The sequence below is a fragment of the Nipponia nippon genome, unplaced genomic scaffold (assembly GCF_047370975.1).
Source record: "Nipponia nippon isolate SJK-2023a ecotype South Korea unplaced genomic scaffold, ASM4737097v1 scaffold_2, whole genome shotgun sequence".
Taxonomy (NCBI): Eukaryota; Metazoa; Chordata; class Aves; order Pelecaniformes; family Threskiornithidae; genus Nipponia; species Nipponia nippon.
The window spans coordinates 23,462,063-23,487,177 of NW_028262336.1; the positions used below are offsets into that span (position 1 = coordinate 23,462,063).

The following is a 25,115-nucleotide window of genomic DNA, read 5'->3' on the forward strand; positions in this document are numbered from 1 at the left end:
AACACTATCTTCTAACCTCCATTGCAACATACAAGCCAGTTCAGTTCCTCTGAACAAAGGGAGTACATCACGGGTTGTGAGAACAGGGAGGAGGAGGGCTTTCCTTATGCTGGGGATGCCTCCTGGATGTTGTGAAGTTTTGTGGTTTGCGTAGCAAGGATTATCAGATGCAATTTCCTTCGTAATCAATGCAATTCATGCCCCTGTTGCCTTCCGAATTAATTCCTTTGTTTTCACAAGAGAGGTGGACAAAGATTTAACACAGTATACTGTAGAAGAGGTTCGCTGTGTCACCAATTTATTTTATAGGAGCTTTAGACTGAATTGCTTGCTTGAATTAAAGGAGGTACCAATCCTACCAGCATGGTTTATATACCCTTTCTTCCCTCCATTTTTTCTTCTTTGAAGAAATACAAAGAGTTATGGAAATCTGTTAAGATAGCTGAACCAATGTGGAACATCTACCCTACAAAAACTTCAGCAATCGAGAAGGAGGTTGTATAACAGAGTTATTTATTTCACCAAAAGTCTCTTGAGTCACCCAGGTAAGCCTCTTTGAAAAAAAGTGTCAGCTCTACCATAGCATACTATACCAAAACAAAGACAATACCCTGAAGAGACCGTGATCCTCTAGCTCAGTGAAGATAAGAGTTCTACAGTTTGGTACCGTCTTTAAGCAATTTGTACACTGGCACTTTATTATGATATGCAACAATGTTTTAAGTCATCACTTCAAGGACAGGAGTTTATCATGTTGCACAGCCTGATAATCTACTGGATATAGTAAAGTCAGCAAAACCAGAAGAGAGCCCAGGTTTTAGCCTGGTGATACTAGAGGAATTATAGTTACCTGAAATTTGAATGAAAATATACCTTTTTAATTCAAGGTCTCTAAATGTGCTGCCAGCTTTAATCCCCACCAAAAATCCTTTGGTTTGCTTCTCCAGGATCATCCTTTTCTACATTTCCTTAGTGAGAGAAAATATTCAAGCTTGACTGTGGACTTGCTAAGAGCAAGGACTTGGAGAAGCCCATTTGGCAAAGAATCATCAAAGCCTAAAACTGTGTTGTTTGAATTTTGGTAGTATGTGAAAGTCTCTAGGCTTTTCCCCTCAAAACCAAGGTACCCAATAGATGAGTTAAGCCAGTAATAGGTAGTTATTTGCTTGAGGTACTGCATATGGATTTGCTTGGTCATAAACTTGGGAATGATTAACTGCATCAGCTTCAATTTAATATACAAAACAAATTAGATGTCTCTGGCTCTTGAATAGTCTTCTTGGTTTATAATCACCATCACAAAAAGCCTTAGACAGTCTACTTGAGTCCTTGTTCCTTATTCTAGCCTGCTTCCAAATGCTTCAAATATGAATAACAGATGCAGGATGAACTCTGAGTCAAATGACCAGAAAGACATATTTTCTCCCTCAATGGCATAGTTTGATGATGTTTTGTCCTTGAAATGGAAGTTAGTCTGACTCCAGGAACATCTGAAGTCTACAAAGTTCATTTCAGTACTGTCATTTTCTGAGCCTCTAATATTGATAAACAGAAGTCCCTTTAATGCTTATGTTTATGGAAATGCTGTTTATTGAAAAGGAAGCTTTAGCATTACTGAAATAATGTTAATGCAGAATTACCTGGTATTTCTTGTAGCTTTTTAATAGAGACATGGAGAACAACAGCAGTAACAGCTTTGTTCTTGTTCAGACCCTGACTAATTTAAGATCACAATCTTTGTGATATGATCCCACGGCAAAAATATTTCCTGTGAAGAGCGAGTCATGCCAAACAGTCATAGAATCAATAGAACAGTTTGTGTTGGAAGGGACCTTTAAAGCTCATCTAGTCCAACCCATCTGCCATGGGCAGGGGCATCTTTCACTAGATCAGGTTGCTCAAAGCCCCGTCCAATCTGACCTTGAACACTTCCAGGTATGGGGCATCCACAACTTCTCTGGGCAACCTGTTCCAGTGTTTCACCACCCTCATCGTAAAGAAATTCTTCCTTATATCTGATCTAAATCTAGCCCCTTTCAGTTTAAAACCCTTACCCCTTGCCCTATTACTACAGGCCCTGGTAAAAAGTCTCTTTCCATCTTTCTTTCTTACAAAACTCTTAAAGTAATGAAAGGCCACAATAAGGTCTCCTTGCAGCCTTCTCTTCTCCAGACTGAACAACCCCAACTCTCTCAGTCTTTCTTCATAGGAGAGGTGTTGCAGTGCTCTGATAATTTTTGTGGCCCTCCTCTGGACCCGCTCTAACAGGTCTATGTCTTTCTTGTGCTGGGGGCCCCAGAGCTGGATGCAGCACTCCAGGTGGGGTCTCATGAGAGCCAAGTAGAAGGAAAGAGTCACCTCCCTCAACCAGCCCAGGATATGATTGTCTTTCTAGGCTGCAAGAATATGCATCATCCTAATGTAGAAAACAAGTTTTTTCTAAAAAATGATTGCTGTTGCCTTTCTAATATTTTCAGAAAAGCATCAAAGAGATCCTTCTTATGCAAAACATGCTGCCTTCTCACCATTTACCTCCTCTTGCTACATAATGACTTTATGGAAAATCAAACAGGACTTATGAGGGACCAGAGTGTGTCTAAACTGCTGTTGGTCTTGGTTTTAAAATATTGTGCTGCCTGGGGAATGACTACATTTTTTTTCTTGTTTGATTTCTTCCAAAGAGACAGTCATGAAAGAGGGACTTCTCAGGATAAATGTTGGCTATTTTATATACAGATATTTGGTAGAATTATTACATCCTGTTTCAGAAACAGGGGTGGAAATTTCCCCTGTGTTTGTATCTGTTGAAGAGCTCTGGAAGTTTTACATTACTGACAAGAATGAATTCTAAAGAAATCTTGTAATACTTGTACGCTCATGAGTAAAGAACCTTGCAAACTGGGGCAAGCATGCAAAGTTTGCACTTAGCAGTATGTGAAAGAATACGTAGCAGAATGCAAAACGAGAACAGTCATTTCAAGAGAAAGAGAGAAACTTTGAAAAGGTCAGCATATATGCTTAACAAATGCCACTGTCAAGGACATGTTTATGAGAGTTCTGGCCTAAGAAAATAGAATTTTCGTAGAGAATGGAAAATCTGATGATTTTTGGTTTAAGAGGGGCATGATGGCTGATAGTTTGACATTAAAAAAAAAGTCTGAAATTACATCCTGAACAAAATCTTTCGTATTTCTGTGAAATGACATACCTTTGATCCTGTGTGACTGGGATTTTGGGCCTGAATGTTTGTTGTGTGAGAACCCTAATGGTATTTCTTCACTCGTTAGTTCTGACTAGGTGATCTCACTTTTAGGCCACAGTGTTTAACAATTTTAAACAAATATCTTTTCCCCACAATTTTATTTGAGATTCCTCAAGGTGATACTGAAGTCTATCTGTTTTTTATTCATGGAACAAGGTAATTCAAGAAATGCTCTTGTGGGCCAGACTAATGGTCCATCTATCCTGGTGCTAGGATCTATGACAGCGGCAACATGGCATGCAATTTAGGGAGAGCACATGGGCCTCTCTGCTTTCCGTGGTCCATTTTCCTTGTGCTCCCTTGGCATCCATTGTTTTTGGATTTGTGATGTTACAGGGGACATCCCTACCTGTAACCCTTCAGTACCTGTTTGTGGACCTTCTGTCCATGAATTTATCCTTGAGCCTGAATTATCTGGAAGTTAATCCTTTTGGTATTGTGGTTCAGGGAATGAAGCTGTTAGGTGTTTGCATTTCTGAGAGTTATCCTGAGTTGTGGTTTCTGAGCACCAAGTTGGATGACAAGTATTCATAATGACTTCTGCTATGGTAAATAACTCAGTTTTGGATTGTTCATGTTTGTGTGTTCAGTAATCTTCCAAATATTCTCTAATTTGTATTTAGCTTGGGTTTGACAGTGGTTTAGATGAAAACTTTCCCCAGTCATCCCCTGTCATAAGGAATTTTGTCCAAACACTTGTGTCACGTGAAGAGTTGTTCAAATGCTTGTATGTAAACAGGATTGGGGAGATGTGAAGACAACTTTCATGAGTATGTATTGGCCAAAACTGAAATTCCTGAGATATTCAGTCCAGCCTGTTATTTGCTGCAAAACCTTTGGCATAAACTTATTTGTCTATACTAGCACTTCCCTCACAAAGCAAAGAAACACTGGTATAGTGGTAAGACTTTTTCCATTGTATAGCTCATATTTGGAGGATTTAAGGTAAATTCTTAAGATTCAGCAGTAGACAATTTTAAAATATTAATCCGCTGTGATACTATACAGTATGGTAACTGCATTGATTTGTCTATAGAGGTGAGGGAGAGTATCGACTTCCTTCTGATTTTGATATGTTCTTTGTGAAGTAAAATTCTATAGTTGTTCCATTGGAGAAGAGGAGGATAAAAATATGTATTTGTGCTTGTTTGTTTGATTTTAGTGTTTATCTTTTACTATTCAAATGTTTCAAACTTCTTGCTTAGATGTAGTTAAGGAGCTTTGATAGAGATGGATTGCCAAAAAGCAAGTCTACATCCTTTTATTTATGATTGATCAAAATTCAGCATCTTGTTTTCACTTCTGAACATTACAGCAATCTGATTTCCTAAACCCCCTGTTGCTCTTTCTCATGTTCTAGTCTAGAATATCAACTGCCAAATGGTAATCCTGTCAAATCATTACACAAGCACTTGATTTTTGAGGGGAAATTGTGCCACCTCTAGTTACTGTGGGTTTTAAAGGTGTACTAGAAGAGCCATTTTCAATATGCAGTTTAAAAGTACTGGCAATTTGGAATAATCCGGAGAAAACTTCACAGCTCGGAGACTGCGAGGAACAGAAAGAGGATGGAAGTCTGAAAACATAAAGTTATATCTGTGGTTATGATTACTTCTGCTATTATCTGATATCTTGTGATTTTTAAAAAGGAAATGAAGGAGCTGTTTGTATTAATAAACCGCAAAATAAGCTGTTCAGTTGATCCAGTATAGATCTCTCCAACTGAGGTATTCGTTTAGACATTGTCAGTGAAGAGTATTTCTAGGGCACAACAGATTTCATCCAGTCAGAATCTCTAAAAATAGATCAGATGAATCATGCTGTAAAGTGTCTCTCTAATTATAAAAGGAGCCTGTAGTGACTAGCTCAGAGGTGCTGCTTAAAACTAGGTAAGATGAATTTCATCCAAAATGACTGAGACACCAATGTAGTATGTCCATAAATCGGGTTTATGCCATTTTAAAAATGTATCAAGTTAGACATTTCAGGTAGTGAAATAAAATTATTAATGCCTCCATGCAAGGCACTGCAACAGCCTCCCCAGGAATACTGCCTAGCATTCCGAGCACCTCGGTGCAGGAAGCATGAACGTGGTTGTAACTAACAGAGAAAGGCTAGTTAGATGAAGAGTGGGAAGGGAGAGATTATTCTGAGGATGCTAAAGCTTTATTTCTCTTCTATAAAATAAAGGCCAAGAGAAAAGATATGCTGCGGGGAGAGGAGAATTGCAAGCGAAGGAGAACAATCATTCAATCTGAAGAAAAAAGCTGGGACAGAAATAACTGTCAGAAAATCAGACTGAAAGTTAGATTTCTAGCCATGAAAGCAGTAGAGGTCTGGAGAAGATTCCCAATAAGGTGGTCAGGTTTTGTTTTTCCACACATGTCGAACTGTTTGCAAGGTGGAAAATGATACATTTATGAAAGGGAATGTGAAACACTGTTGCCTCTGATAGCAGGAGACTGGACTCAATATGCCACCACTTTGATCCTAGAAGGGGATGTGTATGCATGACTGCACTTATTGAAGTGACAGTAATTATGCTGTAGATATGCCTATACTATCAATGTGAATATGTTGTGGTGCTTCTTTAAACTTGTAATTAATACTAATTGAGCTCTCAGAGACTAAAGGGTTCCTCATTTAAAAGTCCTGTGCATTTGCTGAATGTAACAACAGTTTACTAACTTACCCCTCTTCTTGGAACCTCCCTGTTAACAAAAGAAAGGCACTACATGCAATCTTTTGATAACAAACAGCTCAGAGGATTTCTTACTGCATAAATGAAACATTTCTTTGCCAGAATAGTGCTTGTGCTACAGGTGTTTTCCCTTGGTATTATATTTATTGTATATAATGTGATTACAGATTAATACTTTTCCTAATAAATTCTACTAAACACAACTTTGCAGTTGCTGTGAAGATCTTGGTACGGATGAGAAAAATTATAGCTTTTGTGCATAAATTCAAGCTATACATTTTCTAACAATCTACAAAGAGAAAAAAGAATTTTCAGGTGCTAAAATTCAGTCTAAAAAATGGAGTTGGTTGCCACTTTATAACAGTATTAAAGTAATAAAATCGTGACTTTATTTGCACACCTAGCTCAGCACGCAATTGAACGTGCAGCCAGCAAAAGAGTGCCCCCAGTTTGGAATGCAACAAAAGGAGTGGCTGGAGAGCTGCCTGGCAGAAAAGGACCTTGGGGTGTTGGTTGACAGCTGCCTGAACATGAGCCAGCAGTGTGCCCAGGTGGCCAAGAGGGCCAATGGCATCCTGGCTTGTATCAGGAATAGTGTGGCCAGCAGGACCAGGGAGGTGATAGTGCCCCTGTACTCGGCACTGGTGCGGTCGCCTCGAGTACTGTGTTCAGTTTTGGGCCCCTCACTACAAGAAGGACATCGAGGTGCTGGAGCGTGTCCAAAGAAGGGCAATGAAGTTGGTGAAGGGTCTAGAGCACAAGTCTTATGAGGAGTGGCTGAGGGAACTGGGGTTGTTTAGCTTGGAGAAGAGGAGGCTGAGGGGACACCTTATTGCTCTCTACAACTACCTGAAAGGAGATTGTAGCAAGGTGGGGGTCGGCCTCTTCTCCCTAGTAACAAGCGATAGGATGAGAGGAAACGGCCTCAAGCTGCGCCAGGAAAAGTTTAGGTTGGATATTAGGAAAAACTTCTTCACCGAAAGGGTGGTCAGGCGTTGGACCAGACTGCCCAGGGAAGTGGTTGAGTCTCCATCCCTGGAGGTATTTAAAAGATGGGTAGATGTGGTGCTTGAGGACATGGTTTAGTGGTGGACTTGGCAGTGCTAGGTTAACAGTTGGACTCGATGATCTTAAGGGTCTTTTCCAACCTTAACAAGTCTATGATTCTATGAAAGGCTGTGGGGCTTGCAAGAGAGAAGATGGTGGGGGAATAAAATAATTTACCTTCTTTATGGCCTGCTCCCTGCCTGTGTCCGCTGCAGCCCTGGACAAGCAGGCTCCGAGGGCAGGCCCCATGCTGGTCCACTGTTTGGATGCACCGAGGCGGGGGAGCGAGGGGTCAGGCACTCCGCCTTGGGGTACCGGCTTATTTTGTTGCTTAAGCTGCTGGTATATGACAGTTCCCATAAATTTGTTAACCTGTTGAAGTTCATCGAGCCTTGGGAAAAAAGGTTCCTCTTTTTTGTCTGTATATTTTGTAATTATGAGATATAGCATTACGTGTTTCTTTGAAACGGGATTGATTTTAAAATAACCAGGTGAAACTCAGAGACTTTGCCAGTTTATTGTGCGAGTCCCATACCCTTGTTTTGATGCGCTGCGTCTCTTTCAGGAGTACAGCTGCCTTTCTGTTCCTCAGCGGGACCCCGTCTGCTGCCGCACGAGCTGCAGGTAAGCCTTGAGGCCGGTACCCAAAGTTTCAGTTGCCAAGTCACTGTGACCAGCCTCTGCCACCTGGTACCGTGGGCAGTGCTGCTGCTCTCCGACCCATGGCAGCTTTCTCAGGACAGAGTTAGGAGACACTCCTCCTGCGTTTGAAATGGCTCTCAAGGAGCGCAGTCATGGTGCTTATCCTCACAGCACGTGGCTGCCGGGCTGTGGGGCCGGCCATGGCCGGCAGCTGGGACAGCCCCCCCTTAACACTGGGCCAGGCCGGGGGGGTGTCCCTCAGGCTGGGGTCCAGGCGTTGGGCCCGGCAGCAAGGCCAGGCTGGGTCCTGCTGTCGGGGAGGCAGGGTCAGGCCCACTGTGGTAGCCGACCCCAGCCCGGCTGGGATGGTGCAACAGGGCCCTGAGGCTCCTTCTGGCGGGGATGTAGCTCAGCACTGGCAACACCAAAACTGGGTCTAAAATCTCGGCGCCATTAAATTTGATGGGAGTTTTGTCATTGTCGTCTTCACTGGGATGAAAATTTCCCCATGGGTTTCTAAGGAAGGTTAAATGGCAGCCCGCTCGCTTGTGGGAAGGCTGGGGTCGCCTTGATGTGATTCAAAATATTTTTCCTTACAGATGTGACTGATTACTTCACGCCTCTCATGGAGAGCAATAGTGTTTCAAATCAGAATGTGCTGTTGGGCCATGTAGTTTAAACTCTTTTAAGTTTTTATGTTTTGTGCCGTTACTCCCTTGTATTTTGTCTTTGAAGCAGGAAAGGATTTATTTTTTATGTAATCCACTATTTACCTTCATAGCAAGAGTGATTAATTCCTGAAACAAACTGTCAAAAATCGTGCCTTTTGCCTGATTTAAATTTGACTGGCTTCAGCTTTGAGCCATTGTTTTCTGCCGGCACTTATAGATGGTAGTTGTTTCCCTATAACCACAGCTACATATTTGTTTAAGTCAGCTAAAATAGATCTGATATCTCTTAAGACTTTCACTGTAACACATATTCTCCAGTATTCAGTTTTTGTTGCTCTTCCTTCACCTCTGTCTATTTTTCCCCTATCCTTTTCAAAATATACAGGAATTTCTAAACATTACTGTAGGATTACTACTGATACTGCAGCTGGAGGAAAAAGCAGTTGTCTGTAACTCCTACTTTACTGGCCCTTTGAATATCGCAGGGTTGTGCTAAACTCTTTATGCTGGGACCTTATGTTGAACGGTGGATTCCTGTGCTTATTCTGTCCACCTCAACAATGACTCGTTCAGTTTGTCTTTCTGATCTAAGGATGGATTTTGAGTGTGTGGTTATTCACACAGGTTTGCATTCTCCACTTAAAACCATTTTGGCTAGGTTCATACTAAAAATTCCATGTTACTTTTACTTTTCCTCTTCCTTCAGATGTTAGAAATAACTTTTATGGTGGATTCTGCTCATACTTCCAGCTGATGTGCATGTGCGATCTCAGAAGAATATCAAACCATAATGAAAAGTTTATGAAAAAGTCTTTTGAATTATACTATATCTAGAGATTGTCTTCAGTTCAAATGACATTGATTTGGGATGCCAGGTATCTAGTACACATCCATGTAAATTGGACTTACATTTTTGGGTTTTGTAGAGGAGCTGGTTATGAAAAGTGAAATATTCAGGAATATAAGCCATAAGTGTGAAGGAAAAGTATGGCTGGCTGCTTAATGCTGAATTAGTGGAAAGTAGTCATATCACTGTGTTCTTGAAAAGCAGTAACTCACCAGCGTATTTCAACTGAAGCAGGTAATAGAGGCCTAGCTTTTCTATGAAATAAATTGCGCTTCACTGCAATGGCACTCCTAAAGCCAGGCTTGATGGCAACACTCTTTAACTTTCCTTCACTTTCCTCCTCTCTCTTCCCAAAGGCTTCACAATCATTATTTCTTTCCCTCCTGCTTATGTTTCCTCCTTTTACTGTGAATCTTTTGTTAGGTATCGGTTCCTTTCTTTCATTTTTTTATGTGTCTAAGATTAGTTTCTTTTTCACTGTCCTTGTTTTTTCTCAAACTTCTGTTTGTCTATAAAATCCAGGTAATTTTTTTTGCTTTATTTTTGTGGTCTTTTTTTTCCATGACTGTACTTTTTTTTTTTTTTGTATATCTGGAGAAAATTTTGTTCTACTTTGTGTTTCTACCTAGTAACTAAAAATCATGAAACAAAAAAGGATCTGAATCTGTGCTTGTAGGATAGTGGAAGCCAGCTGTCCAAACAGACTGTGTATTTGGTCCTAAATTTATTGAAAGATGAGTGTGTTTTATTAATAAGAATGTGCATTTTTGATATTTTCTTTGGAGTCGGCATAAAGCTGAATATAAACCCACTTAATCATTCTGAACACTAATATTAGTAGAATAGGAGTGAAATCCTCTTTTCATAATATATGACATTTTCTTCTGGAAAATTTCTTTCAAAAATAAGGAGAAGTTAAAGAAATAAAAGGCGAACAATGATCTTTTGGCTGGAATTTATTAATGAGTTGCTCCTAAAGCTAGATATCCTGCAGAGCAGTCCCCATTCACCAGATTACATTATTTTTACAGTGCCTGGACTATGACAAAACCTTTCTTACTCTTTCCAGTAGAACCAATTGTTAGCTCCCACATTAAAGACAATTTAGCCTATACGTAATACAGCATGTGCTGCTTGCAATAATTTTGCTGTAGATAATACCCTGAATTTTTCATAAGTCAAGAAGTCTGCACACTGTATATTTTGGTCAAATAATAATGCACAAAGTGTTTTCTATTTTTTTTCCCTTCTTTGGAGTCCTTTAGTCATTTTAATTATTAGCATATATTGTAAAAGTTTAACTTTATTATGCAATTGAAAGTTACCCAGTCATTTCTGTTTGGGAATTATTCTTGGAAAAAGACAATGACTGGGAATAACACCCGTATTTCTCAAATTTGGCGAAATTACAGTATACTGGAAAAATAACAATATGGGATGATGCATGTTTTAAAAAAAAAAAACTTGTAGGATACAGTGATCAAAGTCGAGCTTAGCTGTTAGTAGTAAACTTTATCCTCCAATTTGTCATTAAATAGAAGGAAACTGGAATAGCTTTCCATTGTTGAAAAAACCAGCATTTCCCTCTTACAGAAAAACCCAACTATAAAGAATGCCATTGTTTGCTGCACATGTGGCAACTAGTCTGGTTTATATTAAGTTGAAGTTACTGCCATCTGGTGGGGAAAATAGTATTGCATCACTACAGTGGGAAGCAATTCTCTCAGGGTTACTTTCTATGTATGTATGTGAATATTGTGTGTGCCTGTGTATGTGTGTGTGTGTATACATATATACACACCTATATAGAGATAGCTATAGATATGTCTATAGATAATATTAGCATTTGGGGCTGATTTTAAAAGAATTTGAAAATATTCAGTGATACAGAATGGCCTGCTGAATCAGAGATTAGTCAAGGGTATGAACATGTGTGAAAGAAAATAAGGAAAACTTAAGAGATAGAGCAGATAGACATGCAAAATGTATGCTGTGGTACTGCCAGTGCACCCACACTTCTGGCCTAGATTAACATAGATAATCATGTACAAAACTTGTCCCCAGAAGATTCCTTTGTACTTTACACAGCTGGAGATTTTACATTTTGTGCAGTGTTTTGTGTAGCACTTCCTATATTAGAGATGACCACTAATTATTGCTGCAAAAACATCTGGGCTAGCTCTGCCTTAGTGCTCCATTCTTTACTTAGATTTTCTCCTTGGTGTAGGAAGTTTGCTCCTCCTTGAGTCTTGACATACACTTGTGTTAACTATTGTCTGATTCTTGAAGGATCAGCCCAATAGGAATGGATTTGTATGAGTAGTGCATCAGGGGAGTCTGTGGGGCATCTTACACATATTAATTAGGTTGTTTTCTCAAGGAGCTAACACTCTTATATGTTAGATATAACAGTGCAGTGAATGATAGGCAAAGTGGTAACAGAAGAAGACAAATTCAGTTGTGGGAGACAGTGTCAGATACCTATCTTTAGTAATAAATTGCTCAGTAACCATATGAGAACAATAACTAGTACCCAGAACTTGTTCTTATTTCATTGTTATAGTGTCTGAAGACTCCAAACAAGATTAGGTCTGCTTTATGTATAGATATTAAATAGGCTTTGTCCTTGTTGTATGCTGTGTTTTCTTCTGGTAGAGAACAGTAGAAGTGGTCCTTTGCTCTTAATCTGAAGAATAAATTGCCATTTTCTCTACTAAGGCGACATGTCTTATTAGGTTTGTATCAAAAGTGTACCTTTAACTGGCATCTTCTCATGCTAAGTTAGGGGGATCCAAGAGTCTCACGGGGAGCATAGTGGCAAGGTCAAATTCCCAGCACTGCTGTGTTGTCCGAAGCCCTCCCGCTGCATGCTTAGCCTCCAATGGCAGCCCAGCTTTTATCAGTGTGCATGTGCTGAGGTTGGCTGAGGTAAGGCTAGAGGAGGCATACATGGCTCCAGCATTGCTCAGGCCCTAAGTGGCACGTGGTTAATGATGAACACTAGGCACAGGACAGGAGTGGAGTCGAGGCCCCTGGACTCTGAGTCCTGCTAATTTCAGGTTACTGAGGAGCCTTGCTTCAGGCCCTTGTGAACATCATACCTTACGCTGAGCTGGACAAGCAGAAGTCAGTGGCAGAGTGACATTAGATTCCTCTTTAAAGGGGTAACTAAATGCTGTCATCCTGTACTTTCTTACAAGAGTTATGTTATTCTGATGACATTCTCCCCATTGTCTTTTTTTTTTGGGCAGCGGGGGAAGAGGGTAACATTTTACTTCTGTGGAAATCTTGGTGAGCTTTCTAATGCTGTTGTCTACAACGTTTTGTTTCTTGGGCTGCTTATTGGTCTCAACAGTGACATCCCAAAGAGGCCTGCTGAACGCTTGACTGATTGCATGTTACATTCCTGTAGGCCAGCTAGCTTGAATTGCAGGAGCTCACTTGGCCGATAAGATTTGGGGTTCTGCTTCCTATATAGGTGGAATTTCCATTCCTCTCCTGTACAGAGGAGCTTATGAGCTGCTTATATTCTTGGTTTATATATTTACAAAGTGCTTGGTCAAGTCTGGTTTGTGTGGAAGCCATATTCTTGCTCTCATACTCATGAAAACTCTGTTTTCAATCAACAGGTGAAGGGGCCCTACAATTTTGTGAATTCCTTCATCCTTCAATCTAATTAAGCAAAAAATCTAACGATACTGACTTTACATCTCTTAGATGTTACTGAATGGGTTAAGTGTAGTTGCAGAAAAAGATATTTCTCATCTCATCATTCGTGTTTATTTTGTTTAAAATTCTTTTTCACTTGGTTGATTTCTGCTGCCTGTGGTAGTTTTTTGTTTCTATTTTGTCTTTTTCCTTTTTCTGAACTCTCTAGGAGTCGGAATCCTGCCCAGATAACATCTTTCAAAAGGAAAACCATTGACCTTGTAATCCTGTCATTCTGCTTTTAAGACTACGTGGCACATGCAGGTGTCTGGTTTCTTCATAGGTTTTAGAGGAAGTACTTTTTCATGACTTTGCAATGTAATTGCCTAATTGTTTTTCAAGGAGACAGACACTTTTCTCACAGTAAGACTCTTACTGGAAAGGTTTAACAGTAAGAGTTAGAGCGCTGGGTGGTACATGACCACATATTAAGGAAGGGCCTCAAACTCAGGCCCACAGCTTGAACCATACAGTGCAAAGAGGTCTCTCTGACTCAGTCTAGTTTGTACAAGACAGAAAAGTGGAACAGCTTTCAGAAGGAAAATAATACCTGGTTCCCTCTTCCACCCTTCAACTCTCAACATACAGTTAACTTTGTGCTGTATGACAGAAGTACCTAAGTTGATTAGCTCTTGGTTACAAAACTGGGTTAATAAGCAGTTTGATAGCTAGAAGGTAATTGCCATCTGTGCTTAGGATAACTGAACTGTAAGAGAAGCTTTTGTAGTAAAAGATGACATAATGTAAGACAAAGTCAGAAGGATGTATCTTCTGAACCAAAAATGACCATCTTCTAGACAGCCTGTTAAGATGTGATGGTGTTTAATGTTAAATGATATGAATTATACATTAGAGTGTGGAATGCATTGAAGTTTCTCAAATTTCAACTCTTTAAATCAAAATTGATTGTAGACGTGTTCTTACTCAATGAGAAGTTCATACAGAAACAAGTGAGTCCAGCTCTTTGGCTTCATTATGCAGGAAATCAGAATGGAGCATCATAGTGATCCCAGCTAGCTTTCAAAACCTATGAGGATGTGGATGCTCCTTTCCAGGAACAATCTGCTAGATGTGATATTTGTATTTGATATTTGAATCTCCAGCCTTGGAAGTCTTCAGGATTTGACTAGACAAGCTGCTAAGGAACCTGCTTTTAGACCTGCTTTGAGCAGGGGCTTGGATTAGATGACTTCTAGACATCCCTTCCAAGCTCATTTATTCTGTGATTCCATGATACGAAATCTAGGCTTCTAAAGACAAGATGTTCCCGAAGAATAGAGATTTCAGTACAAGTTCCTACTTTTTATCTTGAAGGTGATGAGTGGCTGAAGTTACTTTAAAACAATTTTCTTTCTTAATTTTGAGGTAGAAAATTACTATAATGAACTCAGTTTATGTACGCTGGAACTTTTTATCACCTTTATAAAGTTTGTCTCCTCAGCCTTTCTAAAGGCTGTTTGGAGTGCTGGGAGCCACCTGCTATGGAAATTCAAGTGCAAGGCACAGTTCTTTTACATGGCTTTGTCTGACACAAACATAGAAGTATGTGTATGCATTTATTAAAATGATAAAATAAAAGAAACCTTATCAAAACATTATATTTTACACTTAATTTCCCCCTTAGGGAAAGAAGAAATGAACCAACTATGACAGACACTACTTCTATCTCTTAATGGACTACTGAGGGTACTTTGATAACCTGGTGCTAAAGGTAGTAAAAAGACTATACCTCTAATAGAATACTAAAGATTTTTAATGGTGCTTTATTTGCTTTTTAAAGCAAAATAGTTTAAATATTTCATAACTTTTGGACTGCCAGTACTGTATCTTAAAATCCTGTGTGTTAGCAATCTGAAGATCAGTAAAATGCAAACGGTACTTTCTGAAATTCTTGTGCCGTCATCTCTGGTTTAGAGGGAACACCCTCTCTCTGGGGTAGAAAAGTAATTTATTCTAAGACACTAAGCAATTTTGGCTGCTCTTGAACAAATATCTCAAGTAAAACAAACTTTGATGAACTTCATGCCGTTCTTATTCCTATGTACTGGGGGAACTTCAAAACTGAAGTTATTCAGAAGTGTTGGTTAGTTGAATTCAAGGAGCACTTTGTAAGTTGACATCATGTTTGCTACAGATGTGGTTAGATTACATTTTGGGAAAAATCAGTTTCAATAACGTGCCACCATGCTGATATTCCTTTTCTGGTGTGTTGTCCTTCCATTTAGAGAGGGATGCACAACTGATCCACAAGAAAGCTTGACCCATCATATCTTTGAATTTAGTCTCTACTGATAATAAGCAAAGAAACGCCAATGAGCTGTGTAGTGTTTAATTTATGTATAACATAATTTGATCAGCTACAATACAAATATCTTTTGCAGTGAGTAGCCAAGACAGATAGACAATTGAGCTACAGTTATCATTCAGTATTTTGTTGTCGTTCAGATTTTGGATTAATCATGCTACAAATGCAGAGCCAGTTTGGGTCATGCTTTTATACCTCAGATCTCAGTGCTGTATTAATGTGGTTGTATCAATTATAAAACCAGCTTAAGTCCACAAACAGATTAGCTACTTCCGTGCTGCATAGAGCTCTAACTAGTATACCCTGTATGAACCCAACAGGCTCCATGCAGACCTAACTTCAGTGCCTACATCACTTTTCCTGGATGAGGAACACAGAAAATGTATGCAGAGGCAAGTCCAACAAGTATTATCAGTTTGGACTCAATGTCAACTGTCCCAAACCCACGGTGAATCTATTTGCAGTCGCTATCACTTCCTCCTGCTCCATTTCCAAAAGGTCTTATTAGGTCAGGTGTAGCAAACATGCAGGCACTGAGAGGCAGCACTGGGCTAGAGCTGGTAAACTCCAAGAGATCAGACTTCACTGCAGTGCCTTTTCTCTGCACCCCCCAGACCGCACAAGAGCCCTCAATAACTTGAGCACAGCACTGAACTGGCAGAGGCTGTTTGAACTGTATGGTGCCTGGCCCTCCAGGGAGCAAAGGCTCAGTGCAGTCATGAACTGTGATGGATGCAGAGCTTTGCTGCGTCACAGCCAGCTGTGTGGAGCTACATCTCGGTCTTGGCCTTCTATCTAAAACTATCTGTATTACGTCTCCACCATTCCCCTTCCCTCCTCTCCCTCTCCAGCCTCCCAATCCCCCCAGTTTCTGGGGAATGCAGGCTCCTGTTACCCTGGACAACAGAGAACTGATGGTACTGCATTGAGGAGGTAACTGAGTGGCTATAGTTACGCAGCATAATAATAAAATCCTTATGTTTTTAATATCTGTTATTGTTGAAGGATTGGCTTTAATTTTGCCTGATTTTTAGTTTTGTATCTTAATCTAGAATGGTCTTTATGCTTCGTATCAGTATTTCATTTATGTGCTCCTTTAAACTGCTGAACAGAAGATACAGGATTGCTTGTAACATCTTTCACGCAGGTTGTATTACGACAGGGCCTATACTCTCATTTTTCTGAGCTCTGACTTCCCTTCAGATTACTTAACTGCTTAGTGGTGTTCAGAATGAGAATTGCCTTGATGAACATTTAAAATATGCAAGCTTTACTTTCCCTTATGTTTTGTGTTGTTTTGTTAAGGAGTATTTAAATCTTCTGCCCCCGTGTTGGAGCTAACATAGTAGTTCTCTGGAATGGAGCTTCAAAAAAATCAAAGGGAGTTAGACACCTTGTTTGGAGTGTGTCTGATGTGTTGGATTCACAGCTGCATGTGCATCTGCTCAGGAGGGGGCTGGGGGAGGGTCTGGATCCCTCAGCACCGGCTGCCGCTTCACATCTGAGATCCCCACGGCATGGCAGCACATCTTCCTTTTTTGGATCAGCCCTGTATTTATCCCCCAGGAAGAAATTAATCTGTGTTTAGAATGGGGGACTGGTGCCCTGGAGAGCTGGGTCCTTTTCCTGTGCCTGCCACACCACTCAGGACACGTATATAGTCTATATACATACTCCTGCTCAGACAGACCCCTACCATTTGTTCCGTATTTCCAGAGTGCTTAGGGGCGGTACTTGTGGCTACCAGTGCAGTACCTGGGAACTCTCACAACTCCAGCAAAAGACAATAGAGGAGATGTGTTTTGAACGTACAGAAACAGGTACTCTGAAAAACATCGGTCCATAAGAAGTTTGTTTTGGGTACCCAAAATAAACTGACCTTGATAATTTTCTGCCCATTAAACTGAAACAATGCCAATGGCACTTTTTCCACACAATAGTCTCATGTATGTATGTGTTGTGTTCTTTTAGCTAAAGTGATGAAAGTTTGTGGAGTGCTTGGGTAGTATAGTATTTGCCAAAGGAGCAACCTTTCAGAAATTAATAATGTCATGTTAAGTTTTAGGGGATCTGACAAGTACCTTCATTAAAGGAGATAAAGCATTGAGTAATGAGACAAAAGATGTGCTGAAAGGCTGCTTAGACAATGACAATTGTCCTTTCTGAGCATTGAGCGATGTCTGTTCACATTATAAATTATGTATTGTCCTATAAAGACTGTTTTGTAATGAGAACATAAACCAAGGCTTACTGTTCAGGATCATTGTTTGGTTTTAATGTGCTTTCATCATAAAATATATTTGTATATTAATACGTGTACATACCAAATAACAAAACTTCATATTTTGAAGCTACTTTGAGGTTACAAAGTTGAACACCAGAAGATAGCCTATAAATACATGCATACGCACATCTGGAAATTAATTTGTAATATTTTAAATTTTTTTTTAATATATTGATTTTTTTCAATGCACAATTTTTCTTTTCATGGGTACTATATTGGCACTCAAACTTGGATACACTTTCTAAATGTTCTGTGTACATAAATATTGTTCCAAGATCCTTTGGAGTCAGTGGTTTTGATCAACTTTGCTAAGCAGGCTTCCTTTTGAGAATCTTTTTAGAGAAATGATGGTTGAATATGATGTCAGATGAAAATTTGGGAGGAAAACAGTTTGTTAGTTTGGTTTTTTTAGAGCTTTCAAGTCTTCCAGGAAGGTTATGTTCCTTACTGAAAGGTTTAGTATTTTGATTTCTGAATCATCTTTAAAATTTTGTGACTTAGTTCAGCTCAGCATAGTTGTAGTGCAATGGACGTCAGTAGAATAGCATAATGAAAGGCCTTATTAGTTTAATTTTAAAGTGATGTTTTCAAAGACAACATGATTATGCATATATATGCTGTAATATCAGCACACTATTAAATCTCTACAAATAAATGCCTCATCGCTTTTTATTGTGCTATGCCTCATCCACTGGTATATACCAGAGATATCATTGTCTTATTTGAGAATGATCTGTAATTATTATTGACATGGCACTCCAACTTTGCCAAATCAAAAAAAAAGACTGACACACAAAGTAAGTCATGAAGAAAAATGAGGAACCATTAACGGAGTTGGACATTAGGTGAAAAATTGAGAAATTTTATAACCAAAGTAAGGTTACAATTGCTAACTGGCTGTGTAACTGATGTGCCAAAGTGTGTGAAATATTGATCTTTCCCTCCTTCATTTTGTTCACAAGAAAGGTCACAGTGCAGAAAGAACAGGACATTTTGATTATTTGTCTGATTTTGCTTAAGAGCTGTTTTCATGGAAGACAACTGAATTTACAAATCTGAAGGCATACAGGCTTAAATGTAATCTAAAAAAGAATCAAATGTAGATGGAAAAGGACATATAGCTGACTATGGGTTAGCATCAAAAGCAGTCTGAGCATCCAGTTGGCGCAGCTGTTCTTACATTTTTAGTAGTTATGGTAAATAAAAATTTTGAAGAAAAACCAGCCATTTTGCTGAGAAAGGTCGTGGTGGGAGGCTGAGAAAGGTCGTGGTGGGAGACTGAGAAAGTGATAGCAGACCAAAACCTCACATAGTTAAAGGTGCATTTACACTTGTTCCTCCCTAGCATGATGGGAAGCACGGGAAGTACCACAGTAATGCCTGTTCCAAAGTGTACTAATGCAGACTGTCAGCATAGGCCTCTCTGGAGATCCACATCAGTGAGACCTTGCCCTAGGGGATGACCAGGGAGCTAAAAAGAAGGACCGCATGAACTCTTGGGCTAGGAATATTGTCTTTGCAGCAAAAAACTTGGATGGATTTGAGCATATAGGTTTGTCAAAGCCGGAGAAGAATGCCTTGACATAATGGAGAAGTGATATTTTGGGAACACGGGAGAGGCATTTGATTGAGGATGTAGGCGGGAAAGGCCATATGTATGGCTGATGACATGAAGAAAGAATATCCTGCTTATGAAGACACAGAAGGAAATTCATGGGTCCTATCAGTGAAGACCAGATGTTAAAGGTTTTAGAAAGATTGAAAAGGATTTTATGGAAGGGACTTCTGTGAGACAAAGTCTCAAAATTTTGTTTTAGCCATACCCAGCTCGAGTTCATGGCCAGATGTCCATAGAGAGATAATGGAAGCGTAGTATGAGTTTAATTTGGATAAAAGGAATGCTACTTCTGAAAGATTAAATAGAATGGGGATGGCATGGGTATGTGAGTTGTAAGCTGGCTGTCTCCATGTATACTCTACAGAGCTGAAGTGTTGTGTATGTTTGCTTTTTCACTGATGTGAGTGACATCTAGTTCATTTTTGATTGATCTGCTTGGAAGCCAGGTGGAGTCTGAGAGACATCTAATAAAAATGGATTCATCAATACTTGTTGTATAAGCTAAGAACTATTTACACTGACTAAAAAAAGATCCCCTCTTTAATGTTAGGAAGACTAGACAAGACCATTTGAGTAAAACTGTCTCCTTGAAGAGCAGATGCTATTACAAAAGAAATTCTGAATAACTGCTAATAAGAAAAGACATGAGACAAACTATCAAGTTTGTTTTTAAACCTTATGGTATTTTTCCATTTCGCTTTGCAATCATCTTCATTCAGAGCTGTTGGGGAATGGTACAGACAGTGAGATGTGGGTCAGTACTCGGTGGCAGTTTGAAGGAAGAACAGAGCAGGTAAGTAGCAATCTGATTTACAAGTCATTTTGTGTTTTCATGTAGATAGCCAGTCCTGGTCAGAATGGGAAAATTGCCTGGTACTGACATTTATTCAGCCCTTTCAAATGAAGTACAGAAGATTGCTGTGGTTTTTTTCCAGACGATGTTAGTGTAAATGTTAGAGAAGAGTTGCTTGTCTATTTTCAGCAAAACTAATTTTCCAGATCTGAGCTCTGTTGGCTTCAGTTATTGGAAGTGCATACCAGATAACCGCAAAAAGCACAAGAATTCAGTGTTTTATAAGAAATCAGTTACTATTCATTTAACTGCATTTGGTTTCATTTAACTATATTTGAAAACTTTGAAGCTGAGGCTGATAGACCAGTACCGAACTTTGAATCTTGTTCATCTGTATTAAACATATATAAACTATATATAAACACTTGGGCTCACTTTTGTTTCCTTCTCTCCCCTCTCCCCCCACCCAGTAATGATGGCAAAATATCCGGTCCTGGCAAGAATGGGAAGATTACTTTGTTCCTTGTTATTGCTTCGCTATCCAATTCATTCTCAACATCTAACCAAGTATGATATTCCACTGTAGCAAAGCAAATAATAGTCTCAGCTGCTTCACTGATGTTTTTGTGTTCCTTACATTTAAACAGATTTTCAATATAGTTAATTGAGAGTTAATTTATGCATGCATCCTTATGTGACTGTCCAGAAAGTAATTGAAGTTGCTAAGGCTATGAACTGCTTTTATAGCCTCCGTTGGGTTTACAGAGGTTTGTTTAAAGCAGTGGGCAGTGCCAGCCAGGATGCTCTCTGAACTCAGTAATCATGGGGAGGTTGGCTCTCTAAGGGAAGTAGTATAAAGACCATGTTGAAAAGACAATACAAACTGTGAAGAGCCAATATAAGATGCCAATTGTACGTAAAACCTTTTTTAATTTGTTGCGCCACTGTGCTGTGTTATGATACACAATTTGGTGGGGTCACTTGCATCCTAGAGACCCGTCTTGGCATTGGTTATTGCAGGAGTCAGCCAGCTGCAGTCACCTGGAGTAAGAAAGAGGAAAAGAATCTTGGCTGTTCTGCGTGTGGGCATTAAGGACATAAATACAAAGATTGACTGACTGAGTGGCAGGTGTATTCTGGATCACTGCATTTTATGAATATTGTATTGTTCAAGTTTTAGTTTTCATCTGTTCCCCATCCTTTGTCTCCTCAACTTTTTTCATATATATAGTTGACAAACGTTGTCCAGAGGGCCTTTGGAGACATATCTCACCTTTGAACTCTTTGTTGAGTACAAGATGGTCATCTGAAGCTAGGTGTGTTAAAGATTTGAGGATATGGTGTTTAAAAAACGTAGGTAGGAAGAGTGCTGAAGAGGCAGCACTAAAATAGAAAATAGGATACTTCACTCAAATCAAACATAGTGAAAACTTGAAACAGCAATAATGACAATCACGGGAAAACTGCTGTTTAGAAATTAGCAACATCAGCCTGGATAACCAGGAGTAGAAACTGAAATGTAGAAACTGCATGAGATTAGGATCAAGCAAAGAGCCTTTTCCTCCTTCTTTTTTCTTTTTTTTTTTTTTTTTTAAAGTCCTTGGTGTATTATTGCTGGGATACAGCTAGAGATCACACAGAGCACTGGTGACTGCCAAGACCATTCTTGAGGAAAAAGATAGACCTGAGGCAGAAATTCATTGTAATGAGGGAAATAAGAGACAGATCGTCAACTCTTGATACAAATGTTTTTAAAGGCTTCTCAGAGCACTCTGGCAGTTTGCTGTGTGCTCCATCTTCCAGACTTTCAGTGCCAGTTGGGGGTTGCCTATTTTGCATTACTTAAGCTAGTTCTGGATTTTTCCCCCTCTATTTACACCAATCTATAGGACAGAATTACTAGTCCCATTTCATTGACATACAGAAAAGGCAGAGAGAGACACCAAGGCCAAGATCTTCAAAAGTACCCAACTTCCATCAGAAAAGTTTTTGGTACCTTGCTATTTTTGTGGATCTGTGACCCAGGGGTCAGCTCATAGTTGATGAAGTGAGCTGGGCTGGAAAGAGGGATTCGATCTACATCTGCCATTTCAAGTCTGGCACCCTAATCATTAAGACCTCTTTTTGAGTTTTTGTTGTGTTGATCATATAATCTTCCTATAAAATGAGTTTCAAAGTGGTGTGATTGGTGTGCCATAATTGTAGCCATTTGATTTGGCAATTGTTTTCTAGAAAGAATTCATTCAAGAATATGTCTGGACATGAATACAGGAAAAATTCCAAATGGAGAGAATCAGTATTCCAAAAGCACACTCTGATCTTTTCATGTTCCTAACACTGTCCACCTCAAGTTAATTACTGTTTTTTTACAAGACAGTGTAATGGTATTCATGATGAAACAGGCAGAACTACCTGACTTTTCAATAAAAAGTTGTATAATATAGATAGCTTTTTTATTGTTTTGGGGAATAAAGAGCAACTTTGCCATACCTTTATTGTCTGTGCAAAATGCATTGTTAAACTGTTAGGTGAACACCTGAATCCACTTTAAATTCAGCATGGGCCCCTTTACAATAATAATGCCTTAATATTTTAAGTTTCCTAGGGCAATTTCTCCTGAAGTGTGATCATTATGGATAACAGTGATAATTATGAAATTTGTTACTTTTGAAACACTAACTTGTTGTACATAATGGTTATTAAAATGTCTTCTGTAGTATACATGAATTGAAAGGATGAGTGACATAACACACCTAATAGCTATTTAGCTGCATTTCCTAAGAAGAGATGTAACCATCTGAAAAGGAATTGCAGAATTCTAGTTTTCTTTGTTCATAAAGTTTGTTTCCTAGAGCAACACAGCAGAATTACCACAGTTGTACTGATGCTGTACTACATTCCAGTTAGTCCGTCTTTAATGAGGAGAGAAGGAAGGATTGAGGTAGTGTGATGAGACTGTGCAGCAGACACTGTTAACTTCTGAGGCCTTTATCTAACACTTTTATCTTCATTCCCCAGCCCAAAGCCTGCATAGCTGTCTCTGGTACAAAGTGTTTCCACCAGATATGTGAACTGCAAGCCTTCTTCCAAACATTTTAGTGCAGAGCCAAAAACAGGTGCAATTAAATCAAATGCATACTTTTCATTAAAATGTACATTTCTGAAACTGTACAGCGCAGACTGTGGTAAGTGTACATACTTTACCGTGGAGCATCTATAATAAAATAACATATTATATAATGTCTATATGTCTGCACTGTGCAGAATGTAGCCTTTTGCTTTCAGATGTGTGCATTTGGCTTATCTAATATAAGAAAACCTCTTCTCGAGACAAATATGCCACTGCTTGCCTTTTGAAAAATACTCATTGACGGCATGAAAGGGAACAGAGAGTGTTTTCCCAGCACAAACAAATTTCTTGTTACATAACTTCTTTGGCTTCAAAAACCAAGCAAGCTGTTTGGTGCTATACTGGGATTTTGAACCTGCCAACTCTGACAGCTTCACACAATCATTTAACTGTTGTTCAGTGGTATTAGAGCAAACCTCTCTGCTTAGTTTACTTTAACCTTGTCCTCCAGGTGAGATTCAAACAATGCTGCTTCTTCAAAGGTGTATCTCTCCGAAATTAATGTGAAAGTCAGATTGTCTACGCTCCAATAGAACTAGTTAAATATAATTTTTGTTACAAGTGAGAAGTAGGTAAGATTTTGAGTTTAGGAATAAAGACACCAAAAGGAAAAGAGCTTTTCAGGCTCTTCTGTGTAGAGATTTGTGAGGTTTTGTTTTGTCAATATAGCATATAAAAATACTACTGAAAACTACATAAAAAATGTTATAAGTATTTGTAAGTGAATTCAGATATTTTTCTACTGATTACTCTAAATGTTTTGGTTTTTTATTCTGAAGAATGCAGGTACCATCCTTTCATAATCAGAGCTTCACTAAAATACATCTTATGTGTGCTGGTGGGTGAAGGAGGGACTTTTTATGTTGTGGTAAAATTTCCTTTTGTTGTATATATATTTTTTTTTACTTTTATATTTAAAAGGTGCTGTAAACAGGATTTTATTTGCAATTATGTTATATACAATCATAAAAATATTCTAGACAGCCTGCTATAGATTTCAAATAAATGTTTCCTTATTTATATGTATTTTACAGCACCCCGAAGTGTGATTTATTTTCAGCTCTTTTGAACGCTAAAGAAATGAGCAACATAATCATAAATCTCAGCGTCATTGTTTTAACTTTTTCCATTTTGTAATTAACATATTTACGCTCTTATTCATAATTTTACTTCCTCTAGATCATTTTATAAAACTGTTGGTCAGTATCCTCATCAGCACTGCTTAGTATCTCTGATATGTAAAACAATTGGAGATCAAGCTCTTAGACTTATTTTACAATAAACACAGGGAAAAATCCTCGTCAGCCAAAAGTTGGTTTTTGGTTGGTTTTTTTGTTTTTGTTTTTGTTTTTTTTTAGTTTTAAACTGACCAGGCTTTTCCCACATGGGTGTGCCTCTAAATCCCTTCCAAATTAAACACAGAGTTATAAAAACAGTATGCAAACAATAGCAATAAAAGTTCATCTTATTTATTCCTTCTTGCTTTTTACTCATGAGAAACCTTAAGTGTGGCCTTCAAATCTTCTGTGAGAAAGAAATGTGCTTAGATGCACAGACTGCTTTCTCAAGTGACCTGGACTGATTACAGTTTTAACTGTAATCATTGAACAATAGAACACGGGTTCCTAATCTTCCTTGAGGACGTCGTCTTTGGAGGGAGCCTGATTAGAAGCATATTTTATCCGATCAGTTTGTTCCCCCAATTCTGAGGAAAAAATGTAAATTGTAATTCATCCTGCTTTTAGAACTTTTGATCTCTAAACACATGCAGTTGTATAGCTTTTTCTCATGCTCCAAACTGGTCCTTTAAAACTTGTTCCTCACCCATCCAGTGACTATGTTGCCTATTATATAATTATGTTTTAAAATAAAAATAATTATCTCATAATAATGATAGGAATGAAAATAAGATCTGTTCCAAGCCATATAGATCTGAACACATAGCTTCTTATGTATAAAACTCATCCATGAAATTGTTAATTAACTTTAGGAGTATTAGTTTAATCTAACTGTAATTTCTCATTGCAGCTAACATCAAAGGTATGAAATTGGTTGTAGTATTTCCACTATATATATACATGTGTGTATTTGTCTGTAGGCATACCTA

The 25,115-nt window shown here is 38.8% G+C and overlaps 1 long non-coding RNA gene across 1 annotated transcript in view; it reads left to right on the top strand.

Annotated features, from left to right (window-relative positions):
• LOC148055692 (uncharacterized) overlaps nucleotides 1-25,115 on the top strand; it is a 175,342-nt gene that overhangs the window by 29,328 nt on the left and 120,899 nt on the right. Inside the window, exon 2 of the long non-coding RNA XR_015704633.1 lies at nucleotides 7,576-7,634. This is a non-coding gene — a long non-coding RNA (uncharacterized LOC148055692). The remainder of the gene's footprint in view (nucleotides 1-7,575; nucleotides 7,635-25,115) is intronic.